General features: G+C 46.2%; 2 pseudogenes across 1 annotated transcript; one reads left to right on the top strand and one right to left on the bottom strand.

Annotated features, from left to right (window-relative positions):
• The first annotated feature begins 12,564 nt into the window (after window positions 1-12,564).
• On the top strand, window positions 12,565-14,001 carry LOC100412731 (aspartate--tRNA ligase, cytoplasmic pseudogene; annotated as a pseudogene). Its single transcript, XR_013525301.1, has one exon. The product of XR_013525301.1 is annotated as an aspartate--tRNA ligase, cytoplasmic pseudogene (transcript).
• Window positions 14,002-14,433: 432 nt separating this feature from the next.
• On the bottom strand, window positions 14,434-15,681 carry LOC100413086 (tricarboxylate transport protein, mitochondrial pseudogene; annotated as a pseudogene).
• Window positions 15,682-16,349: the final 668 nt, after the last annotated feature.

Here is a 16,349-nt window from a genome sequence, read left to right as displayed (position 1 = left end):
TGTGCATTAAGGGAAGTGGGGCAACAAGATAAGCCCCCCATCTCCCTGGCCCAGGGAAGCCATCTCTACCAGGGACTGCCGACTTGTACATGACTTCTGTGTCGAAATAAGCACTGACACTGTATGAGTGGCTATCTTTTTTGATTTGCTGTCACTGACTGCTGAATCTTATCCTAATCCAGATCTGGAGTCAGACTCATACACGAAAACGCAAAATTCAGTGTGGTCAGTAACATGAGAAAAACAAGCCATGGTGACAAAGAAATCAATGATCGACTTAACCTGGGAGATTAGGGAAGGTTTCTCAGGAAAGGCAACAGCAGCCAGATTTAAAAGCATGAGAAAGAGACTGCCAGGCAGCCTGGATATGGGGCGGCAGGCATTTCAAAGAGGGACTCCACTTACAGTCATGGACGGGAGGGTGAGAGTGCAGTGCTTGGGAACACATGCGTAGAGGAAGTATAAGGTGCCAGGCAGTTAGTGATGAAGAGGAAGCAAAGACAAAGAGATGAAGTCTTAGAATGCTGCTTATGTCAGGAACAGGAGCCATGAACAGGTGTGCAACATGAACATTGATACAATGTTATCAATTGGCGTTTTAGAAAGACCACTTAGGCTTGCAAGGGACAAGGAAAGAGTCAAAAAGATCCGGTAAGAGGCTGCAGCAGTTGCTCAGCTTGATAATGTCAAGGGTCAAAATGAGTGCAAAGCCGTCTATCTTTTGATATATTTTACAAAACTAAAGTAAAAATGAATGGCAAACCAGTTGGTCAATTGTCCTTTGTGTCATTTCCAAAATGACACTAATGTCTATGTGTCATTTCCAAAGTATTCTGTGAATAATAAAACCAACGTTTTCTCTAGCGAAAACAGCAACAGCAACAACAAAAAGAGGCTGGGTGCGGTGGCTCACGCCTGTAATCCTAGCACTGTGGGAGGCCGCGGTGAGTGGATCGCTTGAGCCCGGAGGTTTGAGACCAACCTGGGCAGAATGGTGAGACCTGGTCTCTACTAAAATACTAAAACTGGCCAGGCGCGGTGGCTCACGTCTTTAATTCCAGCACTGTGGGAGGCCGAGGCGGGTGGATCACGAGGTCAAGAGATCGAGACCATCCTGGACAACATGGTGAAACCCTGTCTCTACTAAAAATACAAAAAAAATTAGCTGGGCATGGTGGTGCGTGTCTGTAATCCCAGCTACTCAGGAGGCTGAGGCAGGAGAATTGCCTGATCCCAGGAGGCGGAGGTTGCGGTGAGCCGAGATCGCGCCATTGCACTCCAGCCTGGGTAACAAGAGCGAAACTCCGTCTCAAAAAACAAAAAAAATAGTAAAACTGAGGCAGGTGGATCACCTGATCCTGGGGAAATCAAGGCTGCAGTGAGCCATGATCGTGTCACTGCACTCCAGTCTGGACAACAGAGTGACATCCCATTTCAAAAAAAAAAATGATTGCAGAGGCACTGGAGACAAACAGGAAGAAACAAATTTATTTATTTATTTATTTATTTATTTATTTAGAGGTGGTGTCTCATTCTGTCTCCCTGTTGAAGTGCAGTGGTGCGACAACTCACTACAGCTGGGCTCAAGTGATCCTTCCACCTCAGCCTTCTGAGCAGCTGGGACTACAGATGTGCAATACCATGCCTACCTTTTTTTTTTTTAGTTTTTGTAGAAATGAGCTCTTTCTATATTGCCCAGGCTGCCCTCCAACTCCTAGCTTCAAGCTGTCCTCCCATCTGGGCCTCCCAAAATGCTGAGATTGTAGGAATGAGCCACCACACCGGGTCAGAACTTTTAAAATACAATTCAGGGCTGGACGAGACGGTTCTTTTTTTTTTTTTTTTTTTTTTTTGAGACAGAGTTTCGCTCTTGTTACCCAGGCTGGAGTGCAATGGCTAGATCTCGGCTCACCGCAACTTCCGCCTCCTGGGTTCAGGCAATTCTCCTGCCTCAGCCTCCTGAGTACCTGGGATTACAGGCACACGCCACCATGCCCAGCTAATTTTTTGTATTTTTAGTAGAGACGGGGTTTCATCATGTTGACCAGGATGGTCTCGATCTCTTAACCTCGTGATCCACCTGCCTCGGCCTCCCACAGTGCTGGGATTACAGGCTCGAGCCACCGCGCTCAGCTCCCAGACGGCTCGTATCCGTAATGCCAGCACGTCAGGAATTGCAGGTGGGAGAATCACTTGAAGCCAGGCATTGGAGACTGCAGCGCCTTGAGCTATGATGACCGCACCACTGCAGGCCACCCGGAAGACAGAGCAAGACCCTGTTTCTAATAAATAAATAGGAAGTCAAATTTATTGGCTGTGGGATATGAGAGAATGGAGTACAGGATGACTTCACTTTTCTGGCATGGAGCATGAGCAGGTAACTCATTACCTAGGATGTTGGACTACACTGCGGAAGGAGCAGATTCAGAGGTGAATGACAGACCGCTAATCATCGGTTCACCTCCATGTAAATTCCGAAAACCACTGCTCCTTTTTTTGGAGGGATCCCCATCAGGCTCTACCAACAGGGGCCGCTAGAGGGTAACGGAAGGCTGGAGGAGGGAGAGGACACGCTTTTCCCCACAGGGTGCCAGCGATGGTTCATTGTCCTGCCAGCAGCCAAAGATGCTGATGTTCCAGCTCCAGGAATCCGTCCCGTGTATCCCTTCAGGAATAGCAGCACCAGCCGGTCAGGGCCCCTCCTCAGCCCCTGAGTCCCAGCTCCGCGACTTCTGCTGAGTTTTCACCCCGAGATGGCTGCGTTCTTTACAGGGTCTAAGTCTCAACTCTCCCCAGCTCTGCTCAGTTTCTGGGTTCCATTAGCAGCAACCTCTTCCTTCATCCCCCCTGCGCTGCTGGGGTAGCTGCCTCCTCTGGTTATCTGAGTGCTGCTTCTCTGCTTTTCCATTCATTCCAATAGATACCAGATCCTGACTGGTACAATTGCTAGTACCCAGGTGGTCTCAGGAAATAGACTTCCCTGCAAAGATGGGATTCTGTGATTGGCTTGCTCACGTCTCTGGGTCTCCTGGGAAGCATTGATGTGGAGGGGAAGCGCAGCTGAAGATGAATATCCGTACACCCTCGGCATGTGGGTTGTATGAATCCCTCGGGAAGCCTCGAAAGTGAAAAGAGAAAGGGCTGAGGGTGGAGCCCTCAGGAACCCCAAGTTAAGGGGGCAGACAGAAGAACCCAGGGTTGGGGGCAAAATACGACACCGTGATCAGAAAATCAGTAGAAAAATCTGTAAAGCACAATGCTTCCTCCCCGAAGAGAGAGAAGTTTTGGGAAGGAAGCGACTTACACAAAAGCTAAGATAATGACTAAAAAGCTAACTGTGCACTCAGCAGTACAGCCATTCATAACCTTGATGAGGGTCCCTCCAGAGGAGGGGGGAGACAGAGTGATGGGAGAAGCATGAGGAATAAATAGAAATGACAAGGTAATCAGACTATCAGCTAGAGGGCCAGAGAGTGTTTCTATTTTTGCACGAGGGAGACTTGAGCCCCTTTATCAGCTGAGAGAAGGCTCCAATAGAAAGTGAGGTTGAGGGAGGACTCAAGATGGCGCTGTGAGAACAACCCAGGATTGGAGCTCTCGTTGAATCCGCAAAGAGGTGAGTCTGAGCTGCATTTCCAGACTGATCTTTGTTGCCCACAGAACGGGGAAACTCCCAAGCATAAAAAAGACATGGGACGCCAGGCAATAGGTCTGCCTGGCGAAGCCGGCAGCCGGGGCAGCGGCGGCCGGCCCTACCCAGCAATCCCCACAGGGCGCGCTTGTCCGGGTGCCCTGTTGAACCGGCAACCTGAGACTTGAGAGGGCTGGACTTGAGACTGAACGAGACTTGGACAGTAGGCCAGCCCAGGGGATTGCAGGGACAGAGCGTTTGGGGGACCCAGTGGGACGAACAAAACCGCGATTTCAAACTATCCCGAGCAGACGGTCCGAGACACTCTGTGGGGGAGGGGCGTCCACCACAACCGAGGCAACCCGCCCCAACTGAGATACACGCCCACTGCTGACGCAGCCAGCCGTTGCCGAGGCAACCCGTCCCTACTGAGATACACGCCCACTGCTGACGCAGCCAGCCGTTGCCGAGGCAACCCGTCCCTACTGAGATACACGCCCACTGCTGACGCAGCCAGCCGTTGCCGAGGCAACCCGTCCCTACTGAGATACACGCCCACTGCTGACGCAGCCTGCCATTGCCGAGGCAACACACTACAATGAAGAGACTCCGCCGCAGGGCATGGTGGAGACCACAGCAGAGCCTGCAGGAACAGGGCAAATCACACAACAGCAGGGCAGAGCCTCGGCAGCCAAACAGTGGCTAGTCTGCCTTCTAGCTGGGCAGGAAACCTCAACGGACATTGAAAAATAAAGCCTGAACCCCCCCAACACAGAGCATTTGAGAAAAAAAGGGTTTTTTTAATGAGCTCTGTTGCAGCAGAATCAAACATAGCAGCCTAACAGCCCTGAATGAACAACAGAGCTCACAGCTCAGCAACTGAGCTCCTATAAAGTACACACTGTCTCCTCAAGCAGCTCCCTGACCCCTCTATATCCAAAAGACTGACATTTGGCAGGCATCATCCTGGGACAAAGATAGCAGAAAAAGAAACGGGTAGCATCCCTCGCTGTGCCACAGCTGCTAGAGGTGCACCCCAGACAAGCAGGGCCTGGAGTGGACCTTAGCAGTCATACAGCGAAGGGGCTAGGCTGGTAGAAGGAAAACCAAGTAACAGAAATACTTCATCATCAACAATCTGGGTGTCCACTCAGAGACCCAATCGAAAAGTCAGCAACTACGACAAGCGGATAAACCCACAAAGATGGGAAGAAACCAGCGCAAAAAGGAGGAAAACAACCGAAACCAGAATAGCTCGCCTCCTAGAAAGGACCAAAACTCCTCACCAGCAAGGGAGCAAACCTGGACGGAGAATGACTGTGACGAAATGATGGAATTAGACTTCAGAAGGTGGACAATGAGAAACTTTTGTGAGCTAAAAGAACATGTATTAAATCAATGCAAAGAAACTAAGGAACTTAAAAAAAGATATGAGGAAATGATAACAAGAATGGATAACTTAGAGAGAAATATGAATGAATTAAAGGAGCTGAAAAACACAATACGAGAACTTCGTGAAGCATGCACAAGTTTCAATAGCCGAATTGACCAAGCAGAAGAAAGAATATCTGAAGTCGAAGACCAACTCAATGAAATTAAATGAGAAACCAAGATTAGAGAAAAAAGCACAAAAAGGAATGAACAAAATCTCCAAGAAATGTAGGGCTATGTGAAAAGACCTAACCTACGTTTGATAGGTGTACCAGAAGGGGACGAAGAGAATGAATCCAAGCTGGAAAATACTCTTCAGGACATCATCCAGGAAAACTACCCCCACCTAGCAAGACAGGCCAACACTCAATTGCAGGAAATACAGAGAACACCACAAAGATATTCTGCAAGAAGAGCAAACCCAAGGCACATAATCGTCAGATTCAACAGGGTTGAAATAAAGGAGAAAATACTAAGGGCAGCCAGAGAGAAAGGTCGAGTTACCCACAAAGGGAAGCCCATCAGACTCACAGCAGATCTCTCGGTAGAAACACTACAAGCCAGAAGAGAGTGGGGGCCAATATTCAACATTCTTAAAGAAAAGAACTTTCAACCCAGAATTTCATATCCAGCCAAACTGAGCTTCAGAAGTGAAGGAAAAATAAAATCCTTTGCGAACAAGCAAGTACTCAGAGATTTTGTCACCACCAGGCCTGCTTTACAAGAGCTCCTAAAAGAGGCACTACACATAGAAAGGAACAACCAGTACCAGCCATTCCAAAATCACACTAAAAGCTAAAGAGAATCAACATAATGAAGAATCTACAACAACTAACAGGCAAAACAGCCATTTAGTATCAAAATGGCAGTATCAAATTCACACATAACAACATTAACCCTAAATGTAAATGGACTAAATGCACCAATCAAAAGACACAGACTGGCAAATTGGATAAAAATCCAAAACCCATCAGTGTGCTGTATCCAGGAAACCCATCTCACATGCAAGGATACACAAACACTCAAAATAAAGGGATGAAGGAAGATTTACCAAGCAAATGGAGAGCAAAAGAAAGCAGGAGTTGCAATTCTCATCTCTGATAAAATAGACTTTAAAGCAACGAAGATCAAAAGAGACAAAGAAGGCCATTACATAGTGGTAAAAGGATCGATAAAACAAGAAGAGCTAACGATCCTAAACATATATGGACCCAACACAGGAGCACCCAGATACATAAGGCAAGTTCTTAATGACTTACAAAAGGACTTAGACTCCCACACAATAATAGTGGGAGACTTTAACACTCCACTGTCAATACTAGACAGATCAACCAGACAGAAAATCAACAAGGATATCCAGGGCTTGAACTCAGACCTGGAGCAAGCAAACCTGGTGGACATTTACAGAACTCTCCACCCCAAATCCACAGAATACACATTCTTCTCAGCACCACATCACACCTACTCTAAAAGTGACCACATAATTGGAAGTAAAGCACTGCTCAACAAATGCAAAACAACAGAAATCATAACAAACAGCCTCTTAGACCATAGTGCAATCAAGTTAGAACTCAGAATTCAGAAACCGACCCAGAACCGCACAGCTTCATGGAAACTGAACAACTGGCTCTTGAATGTTGACTGGATAAACAACGAAATGGAGGCAGAAATAAAGAAGTTCTTCGAAACCAATGAGAACGAAGACACAACGTGCCAGAACCTCTGGGACACATTTAAAGCAGTCTCTAGAGGAAAGTATATAGCAATAAGTGCCCATATGAGGAGAATGGAGAGATCCAAAATTGACACCCTATCGTCAAAATTGAAAGAGCTAGAGGAGCAAGATCAAAAAAACTCAAAACCCAGCAGAAGACAAGAAATTACTAAGATCAGAGCTGAGCTGAAGGAGATTGAGACATGAAAAACCCTTCAAAAAATCAATAAATCCAAGAGCTGGTTTTTTGAAAAGATCAACAAAATAGACAGACCACTAGCCAGATTGATTAAAAAGAAAAGAGAGAACAACCAAATAGATGCAATAAAAAATGATAAAGGGGAAATCACCACAGATTCCACAGAAATTCAAACCATCATCAGAGAATATTACAAACAACTCTATGCGCATAAACTAGTAAACCTGGAAGAAATGGATAAATTCCTGGACTCCTGTGTCCTCCAAAGCCTAAACCGGGAGGAAGCTGAAACTATGAATAGACCAATAACAAGGTCTGAAGTCGAGGCAGCAATTAACAGCCTACCTCACAAAAAAGCCCAGGTCCAGACGGGCTCACAGCCGAATTCTACCAGACACACAAGGAGGAGCTGGTACCATTCCTTCTAAAACTATTTCAAACACTCCAAAAAGAGGGAATCCTTCCCAAATCATTTTATGAGACCAACATCATCCTGATACCAAAACCCGGCAGAGACCCAGCGAGAAAAGAAAACTTCAGGCCAATATCCATGATGAACATAGATGCAAAAATCTTCAATAAAATATTGGCAAGCCGATTGCAACAGCAAATCAAAAAACTTATTCATCATGATCAAGTAGGATTCATCCCGGGGATGCAAGGCTGGTTCAACATACGCAAGTCTATCAACGTAATTCACCACATAAACAGAACCAAAAACAAAAACCACATGATTATCTCAATTGACGCAGAGAAGGCATTTGACAAAATTCAACAGCCCATTAAGCTAAAAACCCTCAATAAACTCGGTATCGATGGAACGTATCTCAAAGTAATAAAAGCTATTTATGACAAACCAACAGCCAATATCATACTGAATGGGCAAAAACTGGAAGCATTCCCTTTGAAATCTGGCAATAGACAAGGATGCCCTCTCTCACCACTCCTATTCAATATAGTACTGGAAGTTCTAGCCAGAGCAATCAGGCAAGAAAAAGAAATAAAGGGTATTCAAATAGGAAAGGTGGAAGCCAAATTGTCTCTATTTGCAGACGACATGATAGTATACCTAGAAGACCCCATTGCCTCAGCCCAAAAACTCCTGAAACTCATAAACAATTTCAGCAAACTCTCAGGATATAAAATCAATGTGCAAAAATCACAAGCATTCGTCTACACCAATAACAGACTTAAAGAAAGCCAAATCAAGAGCGAACTGCCATTCGCAATTGCTACAAAAAGAATAAAATACCTTGGAATACAACTCACAAGGAACGTAAGGGACCTCTTCAAGGAGAACTACAAACCACTGCTCAACGAAATCAGAGAGGACACAAACAGATGGAGAAACATTCCATGTTCATGGTTAGGAAGAATTAATATCGTGAAAATGGCTATACTGACCAAAGTAATTTACAGAATCAACGCTATCCCCATCAAGCTACCATTGACTTTCTTCACAGAACTGGAAAAAACCACCATGAACTTCATATGGAACCAAAAGAGAGCCCGCATAGCCAAGTCAATTCTAAGCAAAAAGAACACAGCGGGGGGCATCACACTACCGGATTTCAAACTATACTACAAGGCTACAGTAATCAAAACAGCATGGTACTGGTACCAAAACAGAGATATAGACCAATGGAACAAAACAGAGGCACCGGAGGCAACACAACATACATACAACTATACAATCTTTGATAAACCTGACAAAAACAAGCAATGGGGCAAGGATTCCATGTTTAACAAATGGTGTTGGGAAAACTGGCTGGCCATGTGCAGAAAGCAGAAACTGGACCCCTTCCTGACACCTTACACTAAAATTAACTCCAGATGGATTAAAGACTTAAACATAAGACCTGGCACCATAAAAACCCTAGAAGGAAATCTAGGCAAAACCATCCAGGACATAGGAGTAGGCAAGGACTTCATGAACAAAACACCAAAAGCATTGGCAACAAAAGCCAAAATAGACAAATGGGACCTAATCAAACTCCATAGCTTCTGCACGGCAAAAGAAACAGTCACTAGAGTCGATCAGCAACCAACAGAATGGGAAAAAATTTTCGCAGTCTACCCATCTGACAAAGGGCTGATATCCAGAATTTACAAATAACTCAAACAGATTTACAGGAAAAAAACAAACAAGCCCATTCAAAAGTGGGCAAAGGATATGAACAGATACTTTACGAAAGAAGACATATATGAGGCCAACAATCATATGAAAAAATGCTCATCGTCACTGGTCATCAGAGAGATGCAAATCAAAACCACATTGAGATACCATCTCACGCCAGTTAGAATGGCGATCATTAAAAAATCTGGAGACAACAGATGCTGGAGAGGATGTGGAGAAAAAGGAACACTTTTACACTGTTGGTGGGAGTGTAAATTAGTTCAACCATTGTGGAAGACAGTGTGGCGATTCCTCAAGGCCTTAGAAATAGAAATTCCATTTGACCCAGCAGTCCCATTACTGGGTATATATCCAAAAGACTATAAATCGTTCTACTATAAGGACACATGTACACGAATGTTCATTGCAGCACTGTTTACAATAGCAAAGACCTGGAATCAACCCAAATGCCCATTGATAATAGACTGGATTGGAAAAATGTGGCACATATACACCATGGAATATTATGCAGCAATCAGAAATGATGAGTTTGTGTCGTTTGTAGGGACATGGATGAATCTGGAGAACATCATCCTCAGAAAACTGACACAAGAACAGAAAATGAAACACCGCATATTCTCACTCATAGGTGGGTAATGAAAAATGAGAACACATGGACACAGAAAGGGGAGTACTAAACACTGGGGTCTATTGGGGGGAAAGGGGAGGGCCAGTGGGAGGGGGAGATGGGGAGGGATAGCCTGGGGAGAAATGCCAAATGTGGGTGAAGGGGAGAAGAAAAGCAAAGCACACTGCCATGTGTGTACCTATGCAACTGTCTTGCATGTTCTGCTCATGTACCCCAAAACCTATAATCCAATAAAAAATTTAAAAAAATAAAAAATAAAGTCTGTTTTGTCTAAAATTAAAAAAAAAAAAAAAAAGAATGTTGAATATTGGCCCCCACTCTCTTCTGGCTTGTAGTGTTTCTGCCGAGAGATCTGCTGTGAGTCTGATGGGCTTCCCTTTGTGGGTGACCCGACCTTTCTCTCTGGCTGCCCTTAGTATTGTCTCCTTTATTTCAACCCTGTTGAATCTGACGATTATGTGCCTTGGGGTTGCTCTTCTTGCGGAATATCTTTGTGGTGTTCTCTGTATTTCCTGCAATTGAGTGTTGGCCTGTCTTGCTAGGTGGGGGAAATTTTCCTGGATGATGTCCTGAAGAGTATTTTTTAGCTTGGATTCATTCTCTTCGTCCCCTCCTGGTACACCTATCAAACGTAGGTTAGGTCTTTTCACATAGTCCCACATTTCTTGGAGACTTTGTTCATTCCTTTTTGTGCTTTTTTCTCTGATCTTGGTTTCTCGTTTTATTTCATTGAGTTGGTCTTCGACTTCAGATATTCTTTCTTCTGCTTGGTCAATTCGGCTATTGAAACTTGTGTTTGCTTCGCGAATTTCTCGTATTGTGTTTTTCAGCTCCTTTAATTCATTCATATTCCTCTCTAAGGTATCCATTCTTGTTATCATTTCCTCGAATCTTTTTTCAAATTTTTTTTCAAGGTTCTTAGTTTCTTTGCATTGATTTAATACATGATCTTTTAGGTCACAAAAGTTTCTCATTATCCATCTTCTGAAGTCTAATTCCGTCATTTCGTCACAGTCATTCTCTGTCCAGCTTTGCTCCCTTGCTGGTGAGGAGTTTTGGTCCTTTCTAGGAGGCGAGGAGTTCTGGTTTTGGGTGTTTTCCTCCTTTTTGCGCTGGTTTCTTCCCATCTTTGTGGATTTGTCCGCTGGTCGTCTGCGTAGTTGCTGAGTTTTCGTTTGGGTCTCTGAGTGGACACCCAGAATGTTGATGATGAAGTATTTCTGTTGCTTGGTTTTCCTTCTACCAGTCTAGCCCCTTCGCTGTATGACTGCTGAGGTCCGCTCCAGACCCTGCTTGTCTGGGGTGCACCTCTAGTAGCTGTGGCACAGCAACGGATGCTACCAGTTTCTTTTTCTGCTATCTTTGTCCCAGGATGATGCCTGCCTAATGTCAGTCTTTTGGATATAGAGGGGTCAGGGAGCTGCTTGAGGAGACAGTTTGTACTTTATAGGGGTTTAATTGCTGAGCTGTGCACTCTGTTGTTCATTCAGGGCTGTTAGGCTGCTATGTTTTATTCTGCCGCAACATAGCTTATTAAAAAAAAACCCCTTTTTTTTTTCTCAATTGCTCTGTGTTGAGGGGTTTGGGCTTTATTTTTGGATGTCCGATCAGGTGTCCTGCCCAGCTAGAAGGCAGACTAGCCACTGTTTGGCTGTCGAGGCTCCGCTCTGCTGTTGAGTGATTCGCGCTGTTCCTGCCGGCTCTGCTGTGGTCTCCGCCAAGCCCTGCTGCGGAGTCTCTTCGTTGTAGCGTGTTGCCTCAGCAACGGCAGGCTGCATCAGCAGTGGGCGTGTATCTCAGTAGGGACGGGTTGCCTCGGCAACGGCTGGCTGCCTCAGCAATGGGCGTGTATCTCAGTTGAGGCGGGTTGCCTCGGCAGCGGCTGGCTGCGTCAGCAGTGGGCGTGTATCTCAGTTGGGGTGGGTTGCCTCAGCAATGGCTGGCTGCGTCAGCAGTGGGCGAGTATCTCAGTTGGTGCGGGTTGCCTTGGTAGTGGTGGACGCCCCTCCCCCACAGAGCGTCTCGGACCGTCTGCTCGGGATAGTTTGAAATCGCGGTTTTGTTCGTCCCACTGGGTATCCCAATCCCTGCAATCCCCTGGGCTGGCCTACTGTCCAAGTCTCGTTCAGTCTCAAGTCCAGCCCTCTCAAGTCTCAGGTTGCCGGTTCAACAGGGCACCCGGACAAGCACGCCGTGTGGGGATTGCTGGGTAGGGCCGGCCGCCGCCGCCCCGGCTGCCGGCTTCGCCAGGCAGACCTACTGCCTGGCGTCCCGTGTCTTTTTTATACTTGGGAGTTTCCCCGTTCTGTGGGCAACAAAGATCAGTCTGGAAATGCCGCTCTGACTCACCGTTTGCGGATTCAACGAGAAGAGCTCCAATCCTGGGTTGTTCTCACAGCGCCATCTTGAGTCCTCCCCCCCGAGAAACTTTTTATTTTCCCCCCCGAGACTGAGTTTCGCTCTTGTTACCCAGGCTGGAGTGCAATGGCGTGATCTCAGCTCACTGCAACCTCCGCCTCCTGGGTTCAGGCAATTCTCCTGCCTCAACCTCCTGAGTAGCTGGGATTACAGGCACACGCCACCATGCCCAGCTAATTTTTTGTATTTTTAGTAGAGACGGGGTTTCACCATGTTGACCAGGATGGTCTCGATCTCTTGACCTTGTGATCCACCTGCCTCGGCCTCCCAAAGTGCTGGGATTACAGGCATGAGCCACCGCACCCGGCCCGAGAAACTTTAATTAACAAAGGTTTTGTGGAAATCCAAACTCATAAAATTATTTCAGCTGCCAGTGAAGGAAGAGCCAATGTTTTTACTGTGTCATTTTAAAAATAATGCATACCTGGCTCAGTCCCCACAACTGTATAAGCAAATGTGCATTTGTGCTGATTTTGAGAAGGTTTTCTGTATTGGACCAGTATTCAGAGCAGAAGACTCTAATACCCATAGACATCTAACTGAGTTTGTTGGTTTGGACATTGAAATGGCTTTTGATTACCATTACCACGAAGTTATGGAAGAAATTGCTGACACCATGGTACCAATATTTAAAGGACTTCAAGAAAGGTTTCAGACTGAAATTCAAATGGTGAATAAACAGTTCCCATGTGAGCCATTCAAATTTTTGGAGCCAACTCTAAGACGAGAATATTGTGAAGCATTGGCTATGCTTAGGGAAGCTGGAGCCGAAATGGGAGATGAAGATGATCTGAGTACACCAAATGAAAAGCTGTTGGGTCATTTGGTAAAGGAAACGTGTGATACGGATTTTTGTGTTCTTGATAAATATCCATTGGCTGTAATACCTTTCTACACCATGCCTGACCCGAGAAATCCTAAACAGTCCAACTCTTATGTTATGTTCATAAGAGGAGAAGAAATATTGGCAGGAGCTCAAAGAATACATGATCCTCAGCTGCCAACAGAGAGAGCTTTCCATCATGGAATTGATTTGGAGAAAATTAAGGCTTACATTGATTCCTTCTGCTTTGGAGCTCCTCCTCATGCTGGCGGAGGCATTGGGTTGGAACGAGTGACTATGCTGTTTCTGGGATTGCATAATGTTCGTCAGACCTCCATGTTCCCTCGTGATCCCAAACGACTCACTCCTTAAAGCCACACTTTGCCAGTGAACTCCAGTGTGGATGACAGAGCGCGGCCCTGCCTCAAAAAAAGAAAGCAAGCCACACTTACTCTTTCTAGTAATCTGCTATTGCACAGACTGTACTTTAGGTATTTAAAATATGCACTAGAATAAATTTGCAAGACCCTAAAGTATCACTGTTATTTTTGGAGTAATTCAGTATAGATTCGTTTAAAAGAGAGAAGATTTTTATAACTTCAGACACACATCAGTAGAAAATACTTGAGAAATTCATATGGTTATGTTAAAAATTCATATTCTGTTACTGCAGTAAATGTTAATAAGAGTTTTCAACAGTTAAGATTGTACAATTTTTTTCTTTATATTACAAGGGCCCCAGTGTTAATGTCTTAGATTTTCAGTATTTGAACTTATTTTTAAATTCTGACATTGAGATAAGAATAATTCAGGTAGTATCTGAAATTTTAATGAATGTGTAATTGGCATATCATGGAAAATTAGCCAGAAAGTAACAGTTCTTAAAAGTTATGCCTAGAAATTATGTAAAGCAGGTGAAAATGCTGGTTAGAAAGTATTCAGTGTAATATTGTATTAAATTGTTAAATTCTAAACTTGAATTTCAATAAAATTTTAAAGCAAAAAAAAAAAAAAAAGAAATTACCATTGGCCAAATTTGGGGATAGTGTCAAAGAAGACGCACAATTACCTGAAAAGGCTCATGAAAGACCATTACGTTTTCCCACTACATGTTTGAGCCAAATTTTCTTCACATGCTTCAACCAAAATAATATGTAATAGTTTGAACACAGAGGCACATATGAAGATCTAGCTGCCTTGTATTAAAGAGATTTTCAAAAATGTAAAACAATACCACTCTTTCTTTTTTGTAACAGGATCCAGTTTATTCTGCCTTGACAGGGTGGTCCTGAGAGTGGCGGGTGCCGCCCTGTCCTGGGTGGAGGGAGGGCCCGAGGGCCAGTTAAGGCCAATGGCGGGAGAAGCAGGGGGGCTGCTGCCCAGGGAATGCACTGAAGCCAGGTCAAGGCCCGGAGGCAGCTGTGGTAGGCCGGGGCAGGGTGGAAGGCACTGGACTGGGACCGGGCCAGGGCTACAGGGCCACACGGGCATCCTGGGACGTGGGGCACAGGTTCACATGACACAGAACGTGAAACACAGGAACAGTGCTCACAGTAAGCACATGGACAAGTGGGCACAGGGTCACAGGCCAGATATACACCCAGCCATGGCTAGGCCAGACACTGGGGCACAGTGGTGGTGTCACAGACCACAGGGGGGACACGGCATTATGGGACACACAGATTTGATGGCCGCGATGCACAGACCAGGCCACAGAGCTCAAGGGACGTGGGAAGGGGCCTTTTGGCACTACTGCACTGGATTCACGTGAGACAAGGGTGGTGGGGCACTCCGGAGGGGCCTGGGGCGGTCCCCTTGTGGGTCTCCGAGTCTTCCACACTTTGTTGAACAGCTTCAACACCTCATCATAGATGATAAACACTATGGCCACATCCAGGCAGACCCGGCCCAGGCGGGGTACAGTGCCCTTGTAGAATGCCTTGAGCCCCTCCCTCCTCAGGATCTGCAAGCCACAGTCCCATGTGTTGCAGTATTTGTGCGCCTCCAGGCCCAGCATCTGGGTCTTAATCACGACCAGAGGAGTGTTTCCAAAGACACTGGCTGCGCCCGCAATAGTTGTGAACACTCCAGGAATCAGTGGGTTCATGGGCTTGTTGGGGTTGTCCCCTCTGTACCAGTTGCGCAGGGAGGTCATAACGAAGAAGCGGATGGCCTGGTTAGAGCCCTGCTTCAGCACGGTGGCTGAGGCCCTGGTACCTCCCCTTCAGTCCTTGTTCCTGCACAATCTCCCTAACCCCGTGGAAGAATCCTCTGTATTTGGGGTTTGGAGAGGTCTGGTCGTGGATGAACTTCACCTTGATGGTCTCCATGGGGCACACGACCACTACGGCCTCGGCCACGCCGGCACCCAGGCTGCACAGCAGCCTGCGCGTGCTGTCCAGTCGTCCCTGGGCATCTCGCATGTGGTTGCTGAGGAATACGAACATTCTGAACCTGACAGCCGCCTTGGGGATGGAGCCGTAGAGCAGGGAGCTTGAGGCCGCGGTACAGGCCCAGGACGTCATAGCTGCGGACCGTCTCCCGCACGCAGTCCCCGATGCCCCGGTACCGCGGCGGGTGCGAGCGCCCGTCCAGCTGTAGCTGCGTCTTCACGTACTCTGTGGGGAAGGTGATGCATATTTCGATGCCGCCCGCCAGGCCGCCTGCCAGGATCGCCTTCCCCGGGTGCGTCAGCTTGGCCTTCCGGGACGCGGGCGCGGCGGCCGCCAGAGCTCGGCCGCGGGGCGCGTCCACGGCGGGCGGCAGCGGGGGCGCCCGGTGGCAAACTCGGGTCCAAGCCTCCTGAACTCAGCGCTCGGTCTGGGGTGGCTGCGGCCACAATACTGCTCTTTATTAATTTTTTCTTATTTTGAAAAATAGAATTATTTTTGATGAAATCATATGCCAACATATAAGCTTATTGCTGTAATTTTTAACTTGATTAATTTTTAAATTACAAATAAAATTTTTATATATTTATTGCATAAGACATGTTGAAATGAGTGTATCTTCTAGAATGGCTATAGTTAATTAACATATACATTACCTCACACACTTATCATTTCCTGTGGTGAGAAAACTTAAAATCTACTCTCAGCAATTTTTTTCTTTTTTGAGTTGGAGTCTCACTCTGTTGACCAGGTTGGAGTGCAATGGGGCAATCTTGGTTCACTGCAACCTTCACCTCCCAGGTTCAAGCGATTCTCCTCCCTCAGCCTCCTGGGAGCTTGGATTACACGTACCTGCCACTATACCTGGCTAATTTTTGTATTTTTATAGAGATGGAGTTTCACCACATTGGCCAGGCAGATCTTGAACTCCTGACCTCAGGTGATCCACCTGCCTCAGCCTCCCAAAATGCTGAGATT

The sequence above is a fragment of the Callithrix jacchus genome, chromosome 13, assembly GCF_049354715.1.
Source record: "Callithrix jacchus isolate 240 chromosome 13, calJac240_pri, whole genome shotgun sequence".
Classification (NCBI taxonomy): Eukaryota; Metazoa; Chordata; class Mammalia; order Primates; family Cebidae; genus Callithrix; species Callithrix jacchus.
This window is presented reverse-complemented; position numbering and strand designations above follow the sequence as displayed.